Here is an 11,728-nt window from a genome sequence, read left to right as displayed (position 1 = left end):
TCACAGCAACCTCCAACTCCTGGGCTCAAGCGAGTCTCTTGCCTCAGCCTTCCACGTAGCTGAGACCACAGGCACCTGCCACAATGCCTGGCTATTTTTTGGTTGCCGTTGTCATTGTTGTTTGGCTGGCCAAGCTGGATTTGAACCTGCCAGCTCCAGCGTATGTGGCTGGTGCCCTAGTCACTTGAGCTACAGGCGCCAAGCCTACAATTCAAATTTTTTTTAACTACCTGAATTTTTCATGGGTAGAAGAATTTAGACAGTGTAAAAAAGTTGAGGTAAGCACCTGCAAGAGCACTTCTCTAACTTTTCCCTGACACTAATTTCAGGGCAAAGAAAAGTAAAACCCAACATTCTGGAGGCCGTTCCTCGGAGCAGCAAGTTCTCTGCTGCCTGTGCTTTGTATCTAAAATACATGCAAACTTTGCTTACCAGTTCATACTTGATCACAGTTGATTTTTATAGAGAAATAAAAATAGGTAACTAGACCTTTCTTTTTGACAGGGAAGTCTTTGTTTCTTTGACTGTGCTTGCATGTTGGAATCATAGGGGTGTCCGGATTTTATGCAAATGAGAAAAAAATACACCAACATGGAGAAGCAGGCTTATGTTGCTCATACATGATAACACCTTTCAAGACTGTAAAAGTTTTAAACCTGTCTCCTCAAATCTCTGTAATTATGGCATCCCATTAAGATTTTTTTTTCTTTTTTTTTTTTTTTTGCAGTTTTTGGCTGGGGCTAGGTTTGAACCCGCCAACTCTAGTATATGGGGCCGGTGCCCTACTCCTTTGAGCCACAGGCGCCTCCCCCATTAAGATTTATTACACATCTTACACTTTTGCACCATCCTCTGACCCACCTAAAGGTATAGATACCCCAGTTGAGAAGAGCATGCAAATGTTTAAAGCCTTCCCAGATTGTCTGAACCACCAAGTTTTAGGACTTAGAGCCTCCATAAAAGGTTTTCACTTCCCTCTCCTAAAGCTAGTGTTTCCAAAGAGAACTTTTCTAGTGCCATTACACTGGAAGGAGTTCCTGTAAATTAAAGCTTTGCCACAGGTCATGTTTGATACTAGAATGGACATGGAACTATCAGAGCACCTTCCACACCTGTCTTCCTGGCGAACTCCTAGTTGTACCTCAAAACTCTGCTTGGTTATGCCCTCCGTGGAGCCTGTGCTGAGTCCACCCTTCCAGCCTCATTCTCTCCTCTACATCACTTCAGTGCCACACAACAGACTCTTTCTGTTGTAAGGATCAGGAACAGCCTTGGGTGACCTCCAGCAGTGCAGGTGGTTGTAAAGATACTTACTGCAATAAGGAAGCCCAGGCATCAGGCCAAGCAGTTACACAGCCCGGCTTCACGGAGCCCTAGAACATCATTAAGGAAGTCAGAGTAGCTTTCCCCTGAGAATAGAGACCTTCCTCCTCTGACTGTGCCACTCTGACTGTCAGGCTTCTCTCTGTCTCCAATTCACCCTGATGCTGCTTCTGCTTCTATCTGCTCAGCTATTACCTCCACTTTGTTTCTTTCTAAATCTACTCTGCTTCTGTCGTGGTCTGAGTTTCTCACACTGGAAACCGCCCGTGAGTGGTCATTGCTTGGGTCAGTGAGTCGCCCTCCTATGGGGCAGAATTCTGATATAAGCTGACCCCAGAGCCCATTGGTAAACCTAATAATGGTCACCTATGGCTAAGTTACAGATTTCCTGATCAGTTCAGTCATGGTCACTTAACAAGGACACATGACAGAAAGCATGACAACTTATATAATACAAAGAACAGTCTTTGCTATTTTGATCAGAAGAAATGTGTATGTACAGTATGTCCATGATTGCACGTCTAACCCAGACCCCCACAACACTGTACCCCTGAGGCCAGGAGCAGCATTTTCCATCTTTGTGCCTCCAGTGCGTAACACAGTGCCTGGTACACAGTAGGCTCTCAACAAAGGTGTGTTGAAGATAATTGAAATAAAAGTGGAATCAGAAAACCCGAATTCAAATTCCATTTCTTCCATTTCTTCCATGTCTTTGCTATCTGAACTAGGGCAAGTTACTTAATCTTTCCGAATCTCCCTTTTATGTAAAAAGATATAGTTGAAATAAACATTATATAGGATATGGACATACCTAGCATAGTTGCTCTGTGTGTGTGTGTGTGTGTGTGTTTTAAACTTTCTCTTTGATATACCAGTGCCATGTATCATAATTACATTCAAATGCATCTTCTCTCCCAATCAGAGGGTACATTTTAAGGGCAAGATCTGTGTCTGGCTAATCTTTGCACCCCCACCACACCTCCAAATCTCTGAATACAGTGGGTATTTAATATAAATAAATGGTATGAAGGGCCAAGGGATTTAGAAACCATATATGCTTAAAATCTCCATATTTTAACCTTTTTTAACAATTAAAAACAACAAGAAATGTGAAGCATTAGAAATAAATTATGACCAAACTTAGTTTTTATAACTGTGGGTGCTCAGCAGTCTTCTAAGAGCCAAATGAAAACCAGGTTGACTATGTTCCAATTTTTCAGTGTGTGTCTCCACCTACTGTATTTACTGGAGAGCGACGAGTCTAAGAGTGAGTTTTTCCAGCATCTGTCGCTGGACACGCGAAGCTCTGCAGCGGGCGCCGCGATCTGGTAGGCGCTTTCCGGCCGCTAGAGGGCAGGCTGACGCTTGCCTCGGGGCGCTGCTGAGCAAGGGCAGGTCTTGAATGAACAGAAAAACACGCCACTTGCTTCTTAGGTCTGTTTCTAAGTGGAAAAATACAGCTGGGCATGTTCAGATTTGTATTCTGCACTCCCTTAATTAGTTATTGGGTCTTTCGGCTCACCTTTCCTTTTGTTTTCTCTTTCCTCCTTGGAGTTCTTTCTCCTTTGAATTGTAACTAATACACCTTTTTGTTCCTGTCAAAGGCTTAACCCACAAAAACAAATCAAGATGGGGGTAAGAGGAGGAAACGCTGCATAATTTAGCGGAAGGTTGAGCAGCTGAGTTTTCACTTAGGGTTGTTCTAAAATAAGGAATTTTTTTAAAGTTTCGATTTCCCTAATTTTCACATTATGGCCAGCTTGCCAAGATGGGAAAAGGGAAGGGGGGTCTGCAAGGGAAGAAAACAGACTGAATGGGCCTGGGAGAGTGGGGAGCGACGTGTGTGTGTGTGTGTGTGTGTGTGTGTGTGTGTCTACACGCAGGCGCTTGCATGGGGAGTTATTTATGGGCAGACAAGGGTGATTGCCGGGGTGGGGGAAGGAAAGGACAAGCAGATGTCAAGGAGCTGGGTGGTCCCAGAAAGTACATCGTCCTTGGAGCACTATTGGGCCACCGTGGGCAGTTCTCAGCCATCTCTTTATGGAACCTTGGAGCAGTTCTTCTGTCCACACCTCAGCTTCTTCATCTACGTGTAAGAAACCTGGCCTAGAATAGATAATCTTCTACTTCACATATGAGCCTTTAGGTGGATCCCTGGAGTTTGAGGCTGCAGTGAGGTATGATCACACCACTGCTTGGGTGACAGAACAAGACCCTTTTTTCTCTTAAGAAAAAAGTGTATTGTCAGTGTCTCTATGGCACCCTGTTACCTTTGTCAGTGACCTCTATGAGATCCCGCCACCATGCAAAGGAAACAGCTGGGATTAAAAGTACAGTGCTTGCAAGAGGTGAACTTCGCATAGGTGCAGGGAAGCCCGGAGTCATCTCTGCCATGGCTTTTTTTTTTTTTTTTGTAGAGACAGAATCTCACTCTATTGCCCTCAGTAAAGTGTCGTGGGATCACACAGCTCACAGCAACCTCCAGCTCTTGGGCTTAGGCAATTCTCTTGCCTCAGCCTCCCGAGTAGCTAGGACTACAGGTGCCAGCCACAACGCCTGGCTATTTTTTTGTGCAGTTTGGCCCAGGGCTGGGAACCCGCCACCCTCAGTATATGGGGCTGGCCTTCTCCTACTGAGCCACAGGCGCCGCCCTGCTGTGGCCTTTTATTGAAGCATTATACAACGGTCGGGGGGGGGGGGGGGGGGGGGGGGGGGGCCACATACCAGGATCACGGTGCTTAATGGTAGCTACGTGCTCTTTCCCCACGCCCCGACTCCCACCCTGTTGCACCACACTTATTCAAGGTCCAACACCTGCTTGCTAGCAAGCAACTGATCTTATCTTCTTAAAGCACTCAGTTGCTTGGAGGGCTTGTCTCCAGGCTGCAGAACATCTCCATGCCGGCTCCGAGATTGTCCTGGTCCCAGCACCTCCCTCTAGAACCAGTGACCACTTCCACAAGCCTGGTGTTCAGTCTCCTCTAATGTATATACACATATATATTGTTTTGAGTGAGAGAAAACTTGGCAGTTAGAAATGCAGGTGAATGTTCATGGAGAATCTGAGAATGACAAACAGAAACAAGCAAACCAACAAATCAGCTATGAAGCTGAAAGATTCTTCCAGCTGACCTGAGTGTAGAAACAATAGTCCTGTGTTGATACTTTTTTGGAATCTTTTCTCCTTGCCGGCCTGGGGCTCTCACACCTTGGGATGTGCTCTGTCTACTCTCTAAAAGTCTGAGAGAAGAATGCACCCAAACAGTCAAGCTAAGATAGAGATGCTGGTGGCATTGTGGACTAGTCTGGGTTGGGGATGATGGAGAAATTTCCAACCCAAAATGCCAAACTAATAAAATTCTGAACAAACACTTACTCTAGCCTAGCTAGAGCAAAGGTTAAAAGAAATACACACCCTAGGAGATTATACTGCTATTCTTCCACAGATGGTATAACCCAGCTGCCTAAGTTAGTGTTGGCTTTTCACGAGTTTTGGAAGCCACTGTCCTTCCATTATACCACCACAGTTGCAATTAATCTAATATTGTCACTTTAATAATTAGCTGGGCTGTGGGATCAAAGCTATTACTGCTCCCTGACAACTAGTAACAAAGCTTCAATTATTTTTTATCATAATGCTTCTGAGAGTTATCTTCAGATAATCACTGGATAAGGAGTCTCCATCCTTGTCTAGTCCCCTAAAACTAGCTCTATTTAACTAGGCTATTGTAGACAGGAAGGATTGTTACTTTGTGATTAACAAATACACGTGGAGAATTCAAAGTACTATACTTTTATTTGTTACATCTGCAATTTCAAATAGCAGCAGCATATTTGAATGATAATTCTGAGTTCCAAAATGCAGATGTCCAGGCCGTGGAGAATCAGAATCTTCCAAAAAAGCAAATGAGAAATATGCCTATATTAGTAAGGTGATTTCTTGAGTGAATTTGAGACACGCTAAATTAGACAACAACAATTAAACTCTTTTTTAGCTAGTGTAAATTCCCTGAAATCCCTCCACAAAAGAAAATCTTCTTTCAGAAAATTAAATCATCCTAGATGTCCCGCATCCCGTGGCGTTTTTAAAAGTCTCGATTTTTGGAAAGAATGTATGCACGGGCGGGAGAACAAGAAGGGAATATACGGTTTTCAGCTGCCATGTGGCTATTTCGCCAGAATATGAGTTTTATATTATTTTTGTTAATTTTATAATGTTAAACTGTAATAATAACAAATAATTGCTGAGAAGTGATTATCGAGAACTGCTTATCAAAGTTTGCATTGTTGTCAGGCCCTGCCCTGCCCTGTCCCCTGCCCTGCCCTCGCCCCTCCCCACTCCCGCCCTGCCACCCAGCCATGTTGTCCCACCTTACCGATGTTAAAATCTGGTCACCCTACCTATACTACCTATCACCTTCAGAATAAAATCCAAACTTTGTACTGTGGCCTACCAGACCCTCTGTGAACAGACTCTCCTAGCACCTTCAGTCCCCTCCTCTGCTGTTCTGCACATGAACCTGCTTTCACCATTTGCCAGGCCTTTGAGCAGCTGTTCCTGCAGCCCTTTCCCCACAGCTTCATGGCTGGCTCCTTCCTCCCTCTTTTAGATATTTATTCAAATGTCACCTCCACAGACAGGCTTTTCTTCACCACCTACCTTAGTCCTGCCAATGATGTCTGGGGACCCAGGGAGAAAGTGACCTACTATAGTAGATACTTTTTAAATTTATTATTATTGTTATAGGTTATTAGAAAAGATAGACCATTATAGACCCTTTCATAGTCACAAAGCCCAAGCACAGTACATGTTTATAGAATGAATTAATAAACTTCAGCTAAATCTAGGTGCAAAGTGGGACCCTTTCTTCATTATTTCAACTATTCAGTGGCTTTTTAACTAAGCTTTCCACCTTTGTCTTGCCTCTCAGGAGTGATTTTCTACAGGGGTTTGGGGAGAAACACACCTTTCCAAAAAGGGACTTGGAATTTTCAGGGACCGAGGGACATACAAAGTTGAAACTTCACACTCAATGTATTTCCTTTCAATGTATTTTGAATTTTTAAATTAATAATGCCTTTAATATTAAGAAAGGCTTAGGAAAGCAGATTTCAACAAAATCTCCTGGGACAAACTCTAGAGTGTTACCAAGATCCTCTTCTTTGCCCAGTGAGGATGCCTGGTGTGTGGCCCTCCAGAGCCACTTTCCAGCCCCGCCTGCCCTGCAGACCCAGTGGCCTGGGAGGCAGACCTTCATGGGTTCCCCATCTCTGACTGATTTGGGAGTTTGGCCAATCAAGGCATCAGCAGGAGATAAGAACAGACAGAGCAGAGAGGGTGTATCATTTATTCTCTGGCTCTCTCCCTGTGGATTGGCGGTGGCTGTTTTCCGGTTAAGTCCACCAGCCTCTGGTAACGCCCGGTTTTCCATGGGTTTGGGTAGCTGCCCCCTTCCCTAGCCTGAGAAGGTGGTCCCCTGCCCACACCGTTTCTCTCTCCAGTCACTCCCTCTACTACCTGCCCTCTGACTGCTATTGTTCATGAGGCTGGTGCTGTTCTTGTCTCTGAAGACAAACGGAATTTAAGTTGCTTAGGTGGCTGCCTTTCCACCTGCTTCTCTCATTGTCTCGGCTTCTCCTTCCCCTCCTTTCTGGAGCTATTCTCAGCGACAATTTCAAAAACGCTGACCTGTTCCTGTCCGGAGAAAGCCAGCGCTCCCAGGAAGTCCTGGCATTCTGCAGCTCTCTACAAAAAGAAACTTGACTTTCATTCTCTTTCAGACTACTTATATTTTAAGCATGGAGAGCTTTAAAAAAGGATAAGCTACTAAATATTCTTAAAAATGACTCTCCCACAACACCTGTCACCCTGTTTATTCTCAACACCCCACAAGCAATACTGCTTTAGGCAAGACTGGCTATGTGAGCATTTAACCAACAAATATCAGCAACTGGGAAGACCATAAATAGTACAGGGAGACAGACAGGATGACTCAGTAAAGCCTCTGAGTCACAGTGGCAGCGACTGGCCTTCCTTCTTAATTATGGGGCACTAACCCATCATCTCTGAAGTCACCTCTGAGTCTCTTCTAACCAATATCGCACAATCTCGTTTCCTTTGAAGACGTGCAATCGTCCTCCTTCTGGCTACTAAGAAATTAAAGTGCCTGGACGGAGAGGTCTGCTGTAAGCTAACAGTCCATGTCCTTGGCGATTAACCCTTTTCTGGGGTCAGCGGTTGTTCATGCTGTTAGCTTGTCTTAGTCCTGGCTCAGGAACCCTCAATTTGTTGGACCTCAGATAAGTAATTTTAGCTCACTGAACTTATTTCATCTCTGATGAGGGAATATTAAATTCAACTTAGCTAAACTCCATGACATTCTAGAAAAGGCAAACTACAGATACAGAAAAAAAGATCCGTAGTGGCCAGGGGTTCAGAGATGAATAGGCAGAGCACAGGGGATTTTTAGGGCAAGGAAACGATTCAGTACATGACATTTTACATCTATCAAAGCCCACAGAGCAAAGCAACACAAAGAGTGAACCCTGATGCAAACTATGGGGTTTATTTAGTAATAATGTATCAATACTGATTCATCAATTATAAAAACATACCTCACTGCTGGGAAGTGTTAATAATAGGAGAATCATAAGGAGGAGGGAAGATGAGTCTATGGGAACTCTCTGCACTTTCTGGGCAATTTTCCTATCAACATAAAAGTGTTCTATAAATAAAATATTTTTTAAAATCAGTTTGGATGAGATATGTGAAAGTACTTTACAGACTCTAAAGAACTGAACAAATACAAAATGTAACACCCAAGTGATCTTTAAGAATTTAATTTGAAAGTTCATTTGGAAGTCAGCTCGGTAAAGCCCAAGTGATGTCTTAATTCCCTGTCTTCAAGCCTTCAAAGTGTGTCTCCACAGAGGGGAGCATGGGACTTCTGTGAGCAGTTTACCTTATTGGCCACCAGCCAACTGAAAAGATTTCTATGAAATCCAAGCCATGATGTGAATGAAGATTCTACCTTCACACAACCACTGCCTCTTTAAAATTGCCCAGGGAATTCTAATACACACTGTCCTTATAATTCTTTGCCATCCCACTCTCACCCTGCCCGATATTTAGCGGTTATTTTTGATTAAGGTCACATTTTTTTAGAGGTGAAAAAGCTATGAGACAATTTCAGGATTAAGTTTGGGATTAAGGTCGGTTAGGTTAGGAAGGAAACTCATTCCTCCTTTTCAGCCAGAGAATGTCCGAAATAGACAAAGCTTCTTATAGTGCTTTGCTGTGGGGACTGGGGGGGGGGCGGGGGGTGCTGTTGCTGGGGCCTCACAAGCATGATCTCTGATGCCTGCCACAGCCCCTGGGTGGGGATGATAAATTATAGGGAAAAGGACCAGTTGGGTGAAAAATTAGCTGTAGGTCACCCAGTAATGACAGGGACAAGCTGTGAATCAGCCACCTCTTGCATTCCCCCCCACTGTCTATTCTTCAAGACTCAACATCCTGAATGAAGGTATTTGGGAATGGTTTTGGCTTCTACCTTTCCCACCCAGCCACATATGATTATGATGTACTCTCCACATGGCAACTACTCATGTATTTGTCCACATCCTGTATCCATGATTCCCTTACAACTCAGTGTTGGGTCTGGTTAGCCATTAAACGTGCTCTCACCAAAGGAGATCTTAGGAGTTAGCTTGAGATTCTAAGCTTCAGGACGGAGGAAGCTGTTTTAGGCCTTGCCAAGTGAAATTAGCGGGCCAATTTCAGCCAACTTAGTCTTGGATAATGGTGGTCAATTGCATTCCCTCTCCTGAGTAACACACATGCTTTTGACAAGAACCTTCAAAGCTTTTGATGAAGACCTTCAGGGTCCACCACACCACGGTTGCTGGAACTCTGTTCTATGATCTATTAACAGGCTTGCTATGAAAAAAGAGGTTCTATGGTCAAATAACTAGAAAATTCTGCATGTGACAGATCCCTTGGTGAACACTTATAATGCACAGTTACTCTTCACAAGCTCCGGACAGTCTGCAGCTCAAAAAATCTACTTAGCTTAACCCCAACATTTCCCAAATGTATTTGAGCATTGCACGTTTTTCAGGGTAAGCTTTTAAGCCTTTCCTTGAACATCAACATGAGAAAAACTGACTTTAAAAAAGGAAGCAACTAATGGTGGAAGTACAACCACCCTGACATGATTATGAAAGAGCCATTTTAGGGAAATGACCTCATGTCCGTAGCTTTCCCATCCAGCCATATGTGATTATGGTGAACTCTGCACATGGCAACTATATATATACTTGTCCACATCCTGTGTCCACAATTCGCTTACAACTCCATGTTGGGTCCAGTTATCATCCATTAGGTTTTAAATGTGCTCTCACTGAAGGAGAACTTAGGGCTTAGCCTGGGATTCTAAGGTAATATTATTGTAAACTAGAAAACAAGGGTGTCTGAAAGGAAAATCAGAACAGAGAACAGAGTCTGATGAGAGGGATGGAAGAAAATTCAGCTGTGGATCTGCCATCATCCCTTGCATCCCTCCCACTGTGTATTCAAGAATCAACATCCTTAATGAAGATACTTGAAATTTAAGCCACTTTGAAAACTAACAGGATACATAGTGTTTGCACATGGAAGGATAGAAACACAGACAATGAGAAAGACTTCTTTGCTGCCTATAACTGTACATGAGTGTGGAAACTTAGATGTTTGGAATTAGTATTTGAGGTCACTGTTCAAAACCATTCCCAATTTCTGGGCACAGAACATCTTAGTCACATCAAAAAGATTTAACTAAGGAATGTGACTAAAGCCAGAAGGCACCTATTATGTTTTTCACAGCAGATGAGAGTTTGCCCTGCCCAGGGACTTGCATGCTCCAATGCAGAGTGGGCCCCACAGCTGACCACTGTTGGTACTAGCCTTGTGGGGGTGCAGAGCCAGGCAGTAGGCCTGCTATGGTCAGAATGAGGCTGGGCGACGCTGGAATGAACCACTCCCTAAGAAGGTCTAAATGAGGATAAAGAATTTCTGAACCAGCTAGAAGCCAAAACCCATCCAAGAATAGATGTGGAAGGCACAGGGTTTTTTAAGTTTCTTCCATAGCAATCTAGATTAGAACACTGTTTCTAAGGAGGCTTTTGTTTCCCTAGACAACTCTAGTTTCAAAGTGGACTTTATTGCACAAAGAGGCCTTCGATAAAATTGATTGTGTGTTAAATTTGAATGCAGAGAAAACCAGTAGGCTAGATCCCAAGCATAAGAAGCCAGAGGTGCCCCATGAGAACACAAATGAACCCAGATAAGTATGACATCCAAACAGGAAGATCATGCCACTCAGAGATTATGAACATGGGTTTCCCACGAGACGGACTTGAGATAGAATCTCAACCTCACCGTTTACTTGCTGGTGACCTAGAACCATCTTGCTGAGACTTAGTTTCCTTAATTGTAAAGTGAGACTAAGAATCTCTAACTCACATGGGGATTAAATGCAATAATACATACTATGTACATAACATTGTGCCTCCCACATCCTAAGTACTTGATATATTGTAGTCATTCTAAGGGTCAGGGATATGAAGACAATACACAAGCCAATAGGAGAAGTAATGAGGAAAGAAAGTTAAATTCTGCTACTATTTGATGAGAGGTCTGTGGCAAAAGATAATCTCAGCAGGGTTGCATCAGGTAATTTGACCCAGTCCCCCACCCACATTTGTGACTGAGCCTTTAGAACCTCAGCATGACATTGAACTGATGTGACCAGAAGGTGCTGGGAGAAATGATAAGATCGGCTGTGACCGAATTTTGAGTGAGTGGAGAAGAGTGCCAACCTGTGATTTTATCATGAAACTAACATTTTATAATCATTCTTTCACTTCTATTATATTTTTAAATAAGTTCCTGGTGGTCTTTAGTTTCTACAATGTCTTCCTAGAAACAAAAAGGATAAAACCAACCACTTTTCCCCAGGTTTGCTGTGCTCCTAGGAAGCGGGGCCTTCCCTCATTTTACAGATCCCCTCCCTCCTGTACGCCATTCAGACACCCCGCTGCCTGTAGGACAAAAGGAAACGCTCAAGGATATTGTTATAAAATACAGGTACAAGATCAATGGAATGGTTTTGAATGCATTTGCTTGCTAATGGGAATTTTTACAAGAGGGAAATAAAAGAGAAATTAGTTCAGATTTCCCTAGACAGATGTTTTAAGGAAATCTGAGCCTTCCAAAGTGCTACCAAAAAGCTTTTCTGAATTCTGAGAAAGAAGCAAAATTGTTGTTAGTTAAATGCTTAATGTTTATTACCACCAGTATATTAGTTTTAAAGCAAATTTACACCACAGCCGAATTACATTTTCATGTACTATGAGTACATTTTAT

The sequence above is a fragment of the Otolemur garnettii genome, unplaced genomic scaffold, assembly GCF_000181295.1.
Source record: "Otolemur garnettii isolate 467f Iridium unplaced genomic scaffold, OtoGar3 scaffold00005, whole genome shotgun sequence".
Lineage (NCBI taxonomy): Eukaryota > Metazoa > Chordata > Mammalia > Primates > Galagidae > Otolemur > Otolemur garnettii.
This window is presented reverse-complemented; position numbering follows the sequence as displayed.